Genomic DNA, 12,302 nt, shown 5'->3' with positions numbered 1-12,302 from the left:
GGATTCCTTTGACAAAATAGCCAACCACTTAGGAGTGGTATATAGCCAAGCTGCAACATTGGGGGACCTTTGGACCCACTTCATTGGCAGAAAGCAGAGAGTGGCAAGACAGCACGGCATAGTAGCAGAGATATATTGTAGGGAAGGTAAGCAAGTAGAATGATGTGGCAGGGGTGATGCAAATGATTGGCTGAAGAAATATTTTTTATACAAGCTGCTGTCCGAAAAGTTAAGGGAACCCTTGCAAGAGAAAAATAGAAGCAACCACAATTTGAATTTTCACAACAGCAAAGTTATCACGGCTCCATAGAAGGTAATCCATATTAAGGAGCAGACTGGAATACTCTTCCAAAGGGCAAGGAGGGGATGTTTCCTCATACAGAAGATAAACACTACCCCGTATGTTTGCATAGACACTTTTCCTGTGCTGGGGTTGTTGAGCTGGCCCATCTCCAGAGATATTGTGGCAACCATACACATTGAAAGCTGTTAAACTAGAACCCCCCCCCCCCAGTGCAGAAGCAAAGCAGTAGAGTGGCAAAGTGGAACAACTCCTCATCCAACAACCGAAGATGTTGATGAAGCCAAAGAGACAGAAATCCCAGATTTGACTGGAGGAAGACTTAAAAGAAAGCCTCATGTGAACCTCATCCATGTACGGGAAGAGTGTATCTGTGCAGAGACACAGTGAGATGATCCTGTGGTTGTTCAGCTAACGCAAGCGATATGGTTATGGTGGTTGCCCAGTCCTAGAGAAAAATCAATGCCACTACAAGAAACCATCAAACTGTTGAGTGAATGATCCTGTCTCAGGGATGGTATACTCAATCTCTGAATAATGAAGGGTCAAGTGCATCCTCCCTGGCTTCCCTGTCTTGGCCAGTCAGGCTGTATGCTTGGATAAGGGTCTGGTATGTATTTTAGTGCATTTTTTATAGGGTGCCTCCTTACAATCTATATCAGACCCTCATCCAAGATAAGGGTCTGGTTTGGATGTTAAGGGGAATCCCAGCCCCTTTGTTTACAAACATAAGAAAGGTGCCGGGGAATGTAATTTATTAGCAAAAAGTGGTATTTTTTTCATTGTAAATGTCAGTGTGTATATGTTTTTGCTTTAGTATGCCATAAGCATGTTATACAAAGCAATTGTGTACTTTTAACATTGCCCGTTAAGCCTTATTAGGGCTCCTCCCTACTAAACTGTGTTTTTTAAATTTGCTTTTGCATTGGTGCATGTCCCCCAGGGCAGATCCCAGTTCCCCCTGCTTTTTTTAACAATCCCTTGCCTATTAGCCTTGAAAATGGCATTTAGTTGCAAATATATTTTTTTCTTTTTTGTTTTCCAATCCCCTGCTTATTCATTTTGAAAATAGAGACAACTGAATTTTAAGAATTGCCTCCCATGGACTTCCATGGCATTTGCATTTGCATTAAAGTTTGCAATTTCTGGAATTTTGGCTGCATTTGCTGCAGATGCCCATAAATCAAACCCAAACAGATTTGCTCATCAGTAGAAGTTTGTTTCAACAAAATGTGCTGTTGTTTAGGCCCAGGAGCTGACAAAGAGAATAAAGGAGCAGACCAGCTCCTTCAGTACATGGCAGTTTTTCCCCGTTTTCAAAAATTTACAAGAGACTCATTAACCTAAAACAAAATGTCAAAACAAGTCTCAGTAATCTTCCCAATCATAGCAAGATCGTTCTGTAAATACATATGCATTTCTGTGTGACAAATGTTAAATAGTTTTTTTGGGGGGGAAGACTGTCATCACACTGCTACATCTGTGCTGTGCTCTCCTCTTCCCTAAAATGTCTATAAATTAATTTTACATACAGTATTTGATGATTCGCTAGACAAAATTTCACTAGCAGAACAGTTTTGGGGTGTAAAACCCTCAAAATGATTTTTTATGAATCTTTTGTTAGAACAACAAAAGGAAATACCAAATATCAGATTCAAATCAGAAACCTAAAGCAAGCTCAAGGCATGTAGGGTTCAGGGCAGGTAATGAAGGTTCAAGGTTAAAGGCAATCTCAGTCAAAACATAATAAGGCAACCCACAAGCACACGTGGCGATAGCAAACAAACTCAGTGTCAGGCAATTATGAACTGAAAATACCTTTCATAGAGTCCAAAGTCATTTATCTAAGTGAATTTTCATGCAAACATAAGGAGAAGGAAGGAGAGCCAACTTGTAGTACATAGGTGATGTGCAAATTAGTATGTAAAGGTATGGGCAGTGTGAAAAATTATTTTTCATTGTCCTTAAAAACTTCTGTAATATGTTATTGTAGTGGTACCCCCAAAAGGGTTATTGATTGATAATGATTAAATGTAAAAGCATAGTCACTCACTTCTCCTGCTAACTGCAACACTGATAATGATGATGACCAAGGTTCTTTTCCTGATTATGCGGAGGCTGCCAACAAACACACAACAGCTATTCCATGCATACTGACCCAGTAACCAGTCTAGGGGATGTATTTTTAGGTTTTAATGCTGATGAAACTTGTAACTAGGGAGGGATATGGGGCATGGGATACTCTGATAAGTGGAAGTTCCAAAAAGAGACCACTAGATTCACTGTCCTGTAGATTATGCTTCTTGTTCCATGAAACTAGAAGGAATGGCCAGATCAGGGACACTGTAAAGGCTGTTCCCTGTAAAGATACACTGGCCCTTATATCCTTACAGTACCAATGTCATCCAGATCAGCAAACAGTCTTACTAATGATGCCACTGAGCTGCCCAGTCTTAGCTTTCTTTTGGTCTTCTAGTGGAGTGCTACTAGACAGGATCCTCAACCGTGACGTCTCAAGAGTGAAAGATTTCCTCTCTATTACTATTCTGGAAACAACTAAAAATTTTGGATATTTTTTCACTTTCACTTTTAGTGATAACAGTAAACATACCAAATAGATAGCTTTTCATGGTTTCCAATACCATTTATATGCTGATGACACACAAATCTATCTCTCTCCCACTCAGCTCACTCCATTACATATCACTGAATTACTGAACAGACATACCAGACTGGATGTCACACCACTTCCTAAAACTCAATCTATCCAGAACTGAGCTGATAATATTTCCTTCCCCACCTGCCTCTTCCCCTGATTTCTCTGTCAAAATCATTGGCACAACTATCAACCGTCACCGCATACCAGTGCTAGGGGTACCCTTAGATTCTGAACTATCCTTTCAGGCCCAATTCCTGTACAAATCAAGCTGCCTCAACCCCCGCAACATCTCCAGAATACGCCCCTTTTCAACCAACGTAACTAAAAAAACTTCAAATTAATTCCCTGGTTATGTTTCGCCTGGACTACTGCAACTCCCTCCTCATTGGCTTACCTTTACATAGGCTATCCCCCCTTCAGTCCATCATGAATACTGCTACCAGACTCATCCACCTTATCAACCATTCACTATCTGCCACCTCTCTCTGACAATTTACAAAGCCACCCAAAACTTTGCCCCAGCTACATCACTAACCTGGTATCAAAATATCAACCAAACTACTCTCTTTGATCCTCCCAAGACCTTCTACTCTCTAGTTCCCCTGCCACCTCCTCCCATGTTCGCCTGTAAGACCTCTCCCAAGCTTCTACCATCCTATGGAACTCCCTACTCCAATCTGTCAGACTATCTCCTAATTCTCTTTTAAGAATTTTTACTTTATCCATCAGCTCGTCCCCCCAAAATATTACCTTTTGTATCACTCAACCCTCCCTCTTAGAGTGTAAGCTCTAGCAAGCAGGGCCCTCTGATTCCTCTTGTACCAAATTGCATTGTAACTGTACTGTCTGCCTTCATTGTGTAAAGCGCTGCGCAAACTGTTGGCGATAGATAAATAAATATAAAAATAATATTATTATTATTAATAATGAATAGAGTGAATGAATCGCCCTAACAGGGACACAGACAACAGTAAGAACCTGACAGGGACTTTAATCCTTCTCTACTCTATCCAAAACAAAAAAATGTTGGCTTTAGTTACACTTTAATATTAAAAAAAACACTTGAACTACTATACTGAAGTTTCCAGCCTCCCCATAGCTCCACTAGCAGTCTTTTCCTAATCTCTTGATTCTTGCAATGAATGACTCTGGAACAGACATTCATGGACACTAAAAAATGGACAATTTAAGTAAATTTGCTTAGGAATAAAAAAAAATTAACCACATGCATGTAAGGGAGACTGAAATTAGGCAGATGCTGGCGCCCAACTGAGCAAGTCTTTGCCACTTTTCTTGTTGGATAGGACACTTGACCACCTGTTGTTGATGGGACCCTCTGCCATATTGCTTCATACCCCGCTAAAAACACCCCTAGCCTTAATAATTATAAATTAAGGAATATTCACACATAATCTACACATTTTTCAAGATTTCCATGACATCTGACATCACATTTGACATATTAGCAGAATTCCTCTGCACTGATTGCCATACAAAGGAGTAGATATTCTGTAGTTATAATTTCACATTAACCCCTAGATGCCGAGCGCGCACAAATATGCGGCCTCTCGGCGTCTGGGCCTTGACGCTGAGCAGCCGCATATTTGCATACCATTTGAAAATACATATGTGCTGAGAGCGCGTGTCCTGTTCCCAGCACATATGTCCAAGACTCATGGAAAGGTCCCGATCTCCGCTTGCGATTGGGGCCTTTTCTGATCATGTGACTGCCGTGACAGCGAATCACGGTGGTCACATGACCTTAAAACCCCACCTCCCGGCTTCTGAAACCTCTTAAAGGGCCGGGAGGAGCCAGCGCAAAGAGGTTAGGCACATAATTTGTAAGCCGTCTTCCCTTTTACTCCTGCTTTTACTCCTGCTCTCCTTGGGAGCACCATAGAGTTGGGACCATTTCCGCCAAGTGTACTAATTCAACATTTGCTTCCTTCAACAAGCAAAAATAAGGTGCCCTCATTAGTATACCAGTCTCTACCAATTGTTGGGGATGCAACAGCATGTACTATATACAGTATTGTGTGTTAATATCACTTGACCAGTAAATGACACCTGTAACGGACCGCCTGACAGTACCTCTATCAGTCCCCTGATAGAGCCTCCCCAGAGTGCGGAGACATGCGTTTTTAAAGGACCTAAACCGTGCACGATCTCCCCGAAAACGTTCAGGCATGGGAACACGAGGATCGGCTGGTGAAGCTGCAGCCGCAAGCCCCTATGGGAGATCCAGAGGCTACCTCAGGGCTAACATTTGAGGCCTGGCTCTGAGGAGGAGCCTCGGACATGGTGTCAAACCGATTTTCTAACCGGGAGCATTTGTCCTGGAGGGCAGTTACTGCCTGGGTTAGGGTGGACAAATGTCGGCAAATCTCTTCTATGGGAGAAGGCCCCCCTCCAGACTCAGTCATGGCTGAATGGTACTGTAACGGAACACCTGACAGTACCTCTATCAGTCCCCTGATAGAGCCTCCCCAGAGTGCGGAGTCTAAGTACCGGAGCACTTGTTCACCAGGGCCCCTGATGGTGGGGATGGACTTGGAGCGCTCCGGGACCAGGTCGCAGCTGCTAGGTATCTCTACCAGAGGTAGAGGAGTCTGCCAAGGGCTCCAGCGGGTTAAGAGTCTGATGTGAGGAAGCCCAGGGATCCCTGAGGGATGGATGGACGGATGAGCAAAGTCAGAGTCAAACAAGCTGGGTCGGTAACTAGCGGGTCGGTGAGGTACAAGACGATAGGCAAAGGATAGTCGGGTCACACGCAGGGTCAATACCAAAAGATCAGATCTATAAGGGAACATCCAGGAGCAGAGTCAGGCAAGCCAAGGGGTCAGGACAGGAGAAGGCAACAAGGTCAGACAATCCAGATCAGAGTACTCACGCAATAGGATACAAAAGACCATTCGGCAACAAGCATCTGTGCAGGGCTGGCTTAAGTAGCCCGCCCTGCATCTGACAGTTGCCGCCTAGGTCCCAGTGCCTGCCTAGTACTGTCAAGACGACGGGTGCTCCTGGGTCCTAGTGCCCTGCTACCTGTATGTCTTGACAGACGCCTACGCATGTGTAGACCCATGCGTCGCGATGGTCCCTGACAGCACCGTACACTAAGGTTACCAGTTGTGCATATCTGTAAAACTTGCTGGTTCTTTTTCTCTTCTCTCTCTCTTCTATAACCAAGATGTCTGCTGTTACAGTTTGCTGAAATGTTTTGTATGTTTGCAACTTAAGCCACACAAGTAAACCAAGTTCTGCCTCATCACAAGCTACTAGTGTCTTCTCGAACACATAACCAACACCAATGTCCCTTCCATAGCTTTGACCAGCTCCCTGGGCATGCTCCCAGATGGTCGATTTGTTCCCAGGTGTCACCAGTACTCACGTCACAGGACTCTGACCTGGCCTAAAAGGCCTTATGCACCCCACTGAAGGACCTGCAGATAAAGATCAGAGGAGACAGAGCGACTACAGCTGTTCCTACTGAGTTCTATACTATCTTGCCTGGGACTTCAGCCCTGCAAAGGGCCCTATAGGACAGTAACAAACTACATGCTGATAGCTATGGGTTATTTGGCTCCCAAGCCCCATCTGACGCAAGGCCCCTCCTAACTGGCATTTATATGGGCACTAACTACACCCATTAAATCAATAAGGAGAAACTTTTCTCCAAAAGGGGAGTTCTGCTTGTTTGTAACCTCCCCCCTCCACTGCCACATTTGGCACTTTCTTTTGGGAGGAGGGAGCAGATACCTGGTTTTGACCGGTACCCCCTCCCACTTCTAGGTCAGATTCTGAGTCAGAATTTTGCCCCCCCCAACAGCCTTCTGAGACACTTCACAGGTCCTGGAAGATTCCATTCACAAAGGGCATCTCACTTCACATATATGCAGTAGGAAACCAACTGTGAACCCACAAGGCTTCACTGCCGTTTCCCTTACTTGAGATGCTGGTACATGCACCCAAAGTCAGTTGAAGAATCGGCTCAGGTGAGGACATCGCTGGATCCCTGGACAGGTAAGTGTTCTACAGTATTTGCAGCTGCTGACGTTTCATTTTTTTTGGGGGGGAAACTGGAGCTCCCCTTTAAGACCCAATTAAAACTTCTCTTTTCCATACCATATTGGGAACAGGGCTATCTAGTAGCAGACAGGCCAACTGCACCTGCCAACATGCTATTATCTCTCTATATTTACTTTCCTTCTGACTGTTCCTCATTTAAATGGTCTGCCCTTCTTTTGAGACCAAATTCCTCAGGTGTTCATCTTGTTGGCCTGATGGGTACATCTCTATATAATATGTCAGTGTCAGACATTTTTCCTTACAATTGTTTACAAAAAAGCAATTGTAGGCCATGAATCAGAAGAAGAAAAATAAACCTCTCAGATATACACGGTGACATTTTACCTAATTTTTTATACAACTGTTTATATGCATTTGGGGTTTGTAATGCTAAAAATTCTTGCAAAACTTTACATATAAAAATTCTCATTTTCTGAGCTCTATACTTGCTTTTTGCTTACATAAAATGTAGTTGTAATGAAGGCACCATCTGCTGGCCAAATATGTTAACATCTACTACATGCAGTGTAAAAACATGTTCTATTTTGTTTATATTTTTGTTTTCTTGAATTAGGGCACAATCACACGAGAGGACAGGGGACGGTAAACTTAGGTGGTTGGGTTGCAGTTTTACCCCCCCCCTTTCCCACCAACCACTGGTCTGAATAAGGGCATGTACCTGCTCAAGGCTGTACACATGATGCAGCATGAACAAAATTGAACAGCATGTCGCTTTTTCCCAGCCACATGCTGCTGCAGCTCTGTTTCAGTGTTAAAACAAGTGGCCAGCAGGCAACAAATTGCCTCCTTACCGCCTTTCAAATACCCTGTGCACAAATGATCCACTGTGAATCGCTTTTTAAAGGAAAGGCCATGTTAGCCTCAAATGTGAACGCGCCCTCAGTCTATCATTTGAAGAATGATAGAACAGAAATAGGTATCATCATATTTTAAAGTATTGGTAGCATCAAGGTACCAGGTTTCATATTTAGTTGCACAGCAGCTATCGACCTAATTCGGTCCTTGCTTTTCTTTAAATAGAGGAGTATAGAAGTACATGCTCATTAAAGGTATACACAGGGGCGTATTTACCATAAGGCAAAGAAGGCACTTGTCTAGGGTGGCAATTTTCAGGGGGGCAGCACCTCCCCCCAGAAGAAGGGACGAAAGAAGGGTCCCGCTCACCATGGGAACCAGGTGGGATCGGAGAGAGGCTGCAGGCTGCTTGATGGTGTGTGTAGAGCCTGACGTTTGTTCCTGGGGATGTCCGGAGCTGTGAAGATGAGTGTCTTTTTCTCTATTGCTGGGGGAGGGGGGTAGTGGAAGGGCAGGGGTGTTGTTGGTCAATGTCAGCATTGTCAGGTTCTCTCCGCAGGGGCGGAAGGGGGGTGATGTTGGTTGGTGTCCATGGGGGCAGAGGATTTTTGTGTTGCCTAGGGCAGTACAAAACCTAAATACACTACTGGGCATTCATAAAGCAGGGAAGTAGTTATCACAATGAAAACCAAACTCTGGAAATGTAAACATTATACTTTGTTGTTGGACTTGCACCTTCACTGCATGGGTTAATTGCTATTTAGGTCTAGGCAGGGGCGGACTGAGAACTCATGGGGCCCTGGGCAATAGGGGATCATGGGGCCCCTGTGTCCTTGCCCAAACTCAAAAAATCCTATGAAAAAGATACCAGGGGCATCTCATGGGGCCCACTACTGACCCCGGGCTCTCGGGCAGTGCCCAAGTTTCTAAATGGTCAGTCCGCCACTGGGTCTAGGAGACTTGCTAAAGAAGATTTACTTCCCTGATCCCCTGCTCCTCCAAGCTGCTTGGTTGGTCCCCACAGCATCTTTGTCTCCATGCTTCAATGGTCTAAGGTCCTGATGTCATCAAGACCAATGCAGGGACCATAACAATGCACTAGGTTAGAGGAAGTTAACAAGAGCCCACTGTTGGAGTGTAGGGAAGCTCCTCCAAGCTGCTTGGTTGGTCCTCACAACATCTTTTTCTCCATGCTTCAATGGTCTAAGGTCCTGACGTCATCAAGACCAATGTACGGACCATAACAATGCACTAGATTAGAGGATGCCGACAACAGCCCACCGCTGGAGTGTAGGGAAGCTACTCCAAGCTGCATGGTTGGTCCCCAAACAGGGGCGGACTGACCATTTGGAAACTCAGGCACTGCCCGAGGGCCCAGGGTCCGTAGGGGGCCCCATGAGATGCCCCTGGTACCTTTTTCATAGGCTTTTTTGAGTTTGGGCAAGGACACAGGGGCCCCATGATCCCCTATTGCCCAGGGGCCCCATGAGTTGTCAGTCCGCCTCTGTCCCTACAGCACCATTTTCTCCATGCTTCAATTGTCTAAGGTCCTGACATCATCAAGTCCAATGCAGGGACCATAACAATGCACTAAGTTAGAGGATGTCAACCAATGGCCCACCGCTGGAGTGTAGGGAAGCTCCTCCAAGCTGCTTAGTTGGTCCCCACAGCATCTCTTTCTCCATGCTTCAATGGTCTAAGGTCCTGACGTCATCAAGACCAATGCAGGGACCATAACAATGCACTAGGTTAGAGGATGTCGACCAACGGCCCACCGCTGGAGTGTAGGGAAGCTCCTCCAAGCTGCTTGGTTGGTCCCCACAGCATATTTTTCTCCCTGCTTCAATGGTATAAGGTCCTGACATCATCAAGACCAATGCAGGGACCATAACAATGCACTAGGTTAGAGGATATCAACCAATGGCCCACTGCTGGAGTGTAGGGAAGCTCCTCCAAGCTGCTTGGTTGGTCCCCACAGCATCTTTTTCTCCATGCTTCAATGGTCTAAGGTCCTGACGTCATCAAGACCAATGCAGGGACCATAACAATGCACTAGGTTAGAGGAAGTTGACAAGAGCCCACTGTTGGAGTGTAGGGAAGCTCCTCCAAGCTGCTTGGTTGGTCCTCACAACATCTTTTTCTCCATGCTTCAATGGTCTAAGGTCCTGACATCATCAAGACCAATGTACGGGCCATAACAATGCACTAGGTTAGAGGATGCCGACAACAGCCCACCGCTGGAGTGTAGGGAAGCTACTCCAAGCTGCATGGTTGGTCCCCAAACAGGGGCGGACTGACCATTTGGAAACTCAGGCACTGCCCGAGGGCCCAGGGTCAGTAGGGGGCCCCATGAGATGCCCCTGGTACCTTTTTCATAGGCTTTTTTGAGTTTGGGCAAGGACACAGGGGCCCCATGATCCCCTATTGCCCAGGGGCCCCATGAGTTGTCAGTCCGCCCCTGTCCCTACAGCACCATTTTCTCCATGCTTCAATTGTCTAAGGTCCTGACATCATCAAGTCCAATGCAGGGACCATAACAATGCACTAAGTTAGAGGATGTCAACCAATGGCCCACCGCTGGAGTGTAGGGAAGCTCCTCCAAGCTGCTTAGTTGGTCCCCACAGCATCTCTTTCTCCATGCTTCAATGGTCTAAGGTCCTGACGTCATCAAGACCAATGCAGGGACCATAACAATGCACTAGGTTAGAGGATGTCGACCAACGGCCCACCGCTGGAGTGTAGGGAAGCTCCTCCAAGCTGCTTGGTTGGTCCCCACAGCATATTTTTCTCCCTGCTTCAATGGTATAAGGTCCTGACATCATCAAGACCAATGCAGGGACCATAAAAATGCACTAGGTTAGAGGATATCAACCAATGGCCCACTGCTGGAGTGTAGGGAAGCTCCTCCAAGCTGCTTGGTTGGTCCCCACAGCATCTTTTTCTCCATGCTTCAATGGTCTAAGGTCCTGACGTCATCAAGACCAATGCAGGGACCATAACAATGCACTAGGTTAGAGGATGTCGACCAACGGCCCACCGATGGAGTGTAGGGAAGCTCCATCTGCTGGGGGAGTGGAGGATCAGGAAAGTTAAAGAACTTCTCCTCTCCTAAACTATAAACCCTGGCAGTGTGGGTGCAGCCACGCTGAATGGGATCATAGTAAAACTTCCTGGAGTTGGGGTGCCTACCGCCCTATAGCAGATATACTGCTACAGGGTGGCCTCTCTGCGCAAAATCATGTATATATACGTGATTTTGCAGTTCTAGGTAGGGGGCGCGTGCATGCGCCACCCTACCCACACTGCCATTGGTTGCAGCGGATGTTAATCACCGGGACCTGGCCGGCACTCAGTGAATGTCAGTGAAGTTGGGAGGGGAGAAATCTATGTGTAAACAACACAGATCTCTCTCCTGTCAGCATGGACATGCTGCTTTGTAGCTCTCTGCACAGCAAAGAGAGAGGAAGCAGCATGTCTCTCTAGTAAAACAACACACAGTGTAAGCACAACACAACACAACACACAGTTAACCCTTTGATTGCCCCAGATGTTAACCCCTTCCTGCCCAGTGTCATTAGTACAGTGTCAGTGCTTTTTATTAGCACTGATTATTGTATTAGTGTCACTGGGGATGCCAGTGGCCGTTAGTTGCCAGAATGCCCACCACAGTCCCGCAGTCACTGATCGCCGCCATTAGTAATATAAAAAAAAATAAAGAAATTCCAGTATATAAACCATCATTTGTAGATGCTATAACTTTCATGTAAACCAATTAATTTACACGTATTGGGATTAAAGAAATTCCAGTATATATACCGTCATTTGTAAACGCTATAACTTTCACGTAAACCAATTAATTTACACGTATTGGGATTTGTTTTTAGCAAAGACATTCGCAGAATACATTTTGGCCTAAATTAATGAAACAAATTCATTTTTTTAAATTTCTTTTATTTGATATGTTTTATAGCAAAAAGTAAAAAATATTTATTTTTCCCAAATTGACAGTATTTTTTTGTTTATAGTGCAAAAAATAAAAAGCTCAGAGTTGATCAGATACCACCAAACAAAAGCTCTATTTGTGGGGGAAAAAAATTACATAAATTTCATTTATGTACAGCATTTCATGACTGCGCAATTGTCAGTTAAAGTAATGCAGCGCCGTATCGCAAAAAATGGCCTGGTCAGGAAGGGGGGGTAAACCCTCTGGAGGGCAAGTGGTTAAATTAAACTTGATTCCCGTTGAGCATTTTACACAGCTTTGTGAGCCTGGAGTTTTTTTTAGCATGGAGTGCAGCATGTAATTGAGACATATCCATAAGTGACTGGTCTGTTTTTGAAAATGTAAAAAAATGTTTCTTGAATGTAATTTTTGTAATTCCAATGCAAAGGCAAGCAGGGTTGAATAAACTTTTCAGCTGTAAACAAAGCGTGCTATATAAATAACATGTCATTTCCAGT

Source organism: Staurois parvus, unplaced genomic scaffold (genome assembly GCF_062004578.1).
Source record: "Staurois parvus isolate SC_StPar_1 unplaced genomic scaffold, SC_StPar_1.0 ptg000287l, whole genome shotgun sequence".
Classification (NCBI taxonomy): domain Eukaryota; kingdom Metazoa; phylum Chordata; class Amphibia; order Anura; family Ranidae; genus Staurois; species Staurois parvus.
Note: the sequence above shows the minus strand (reverse complement) of the source record.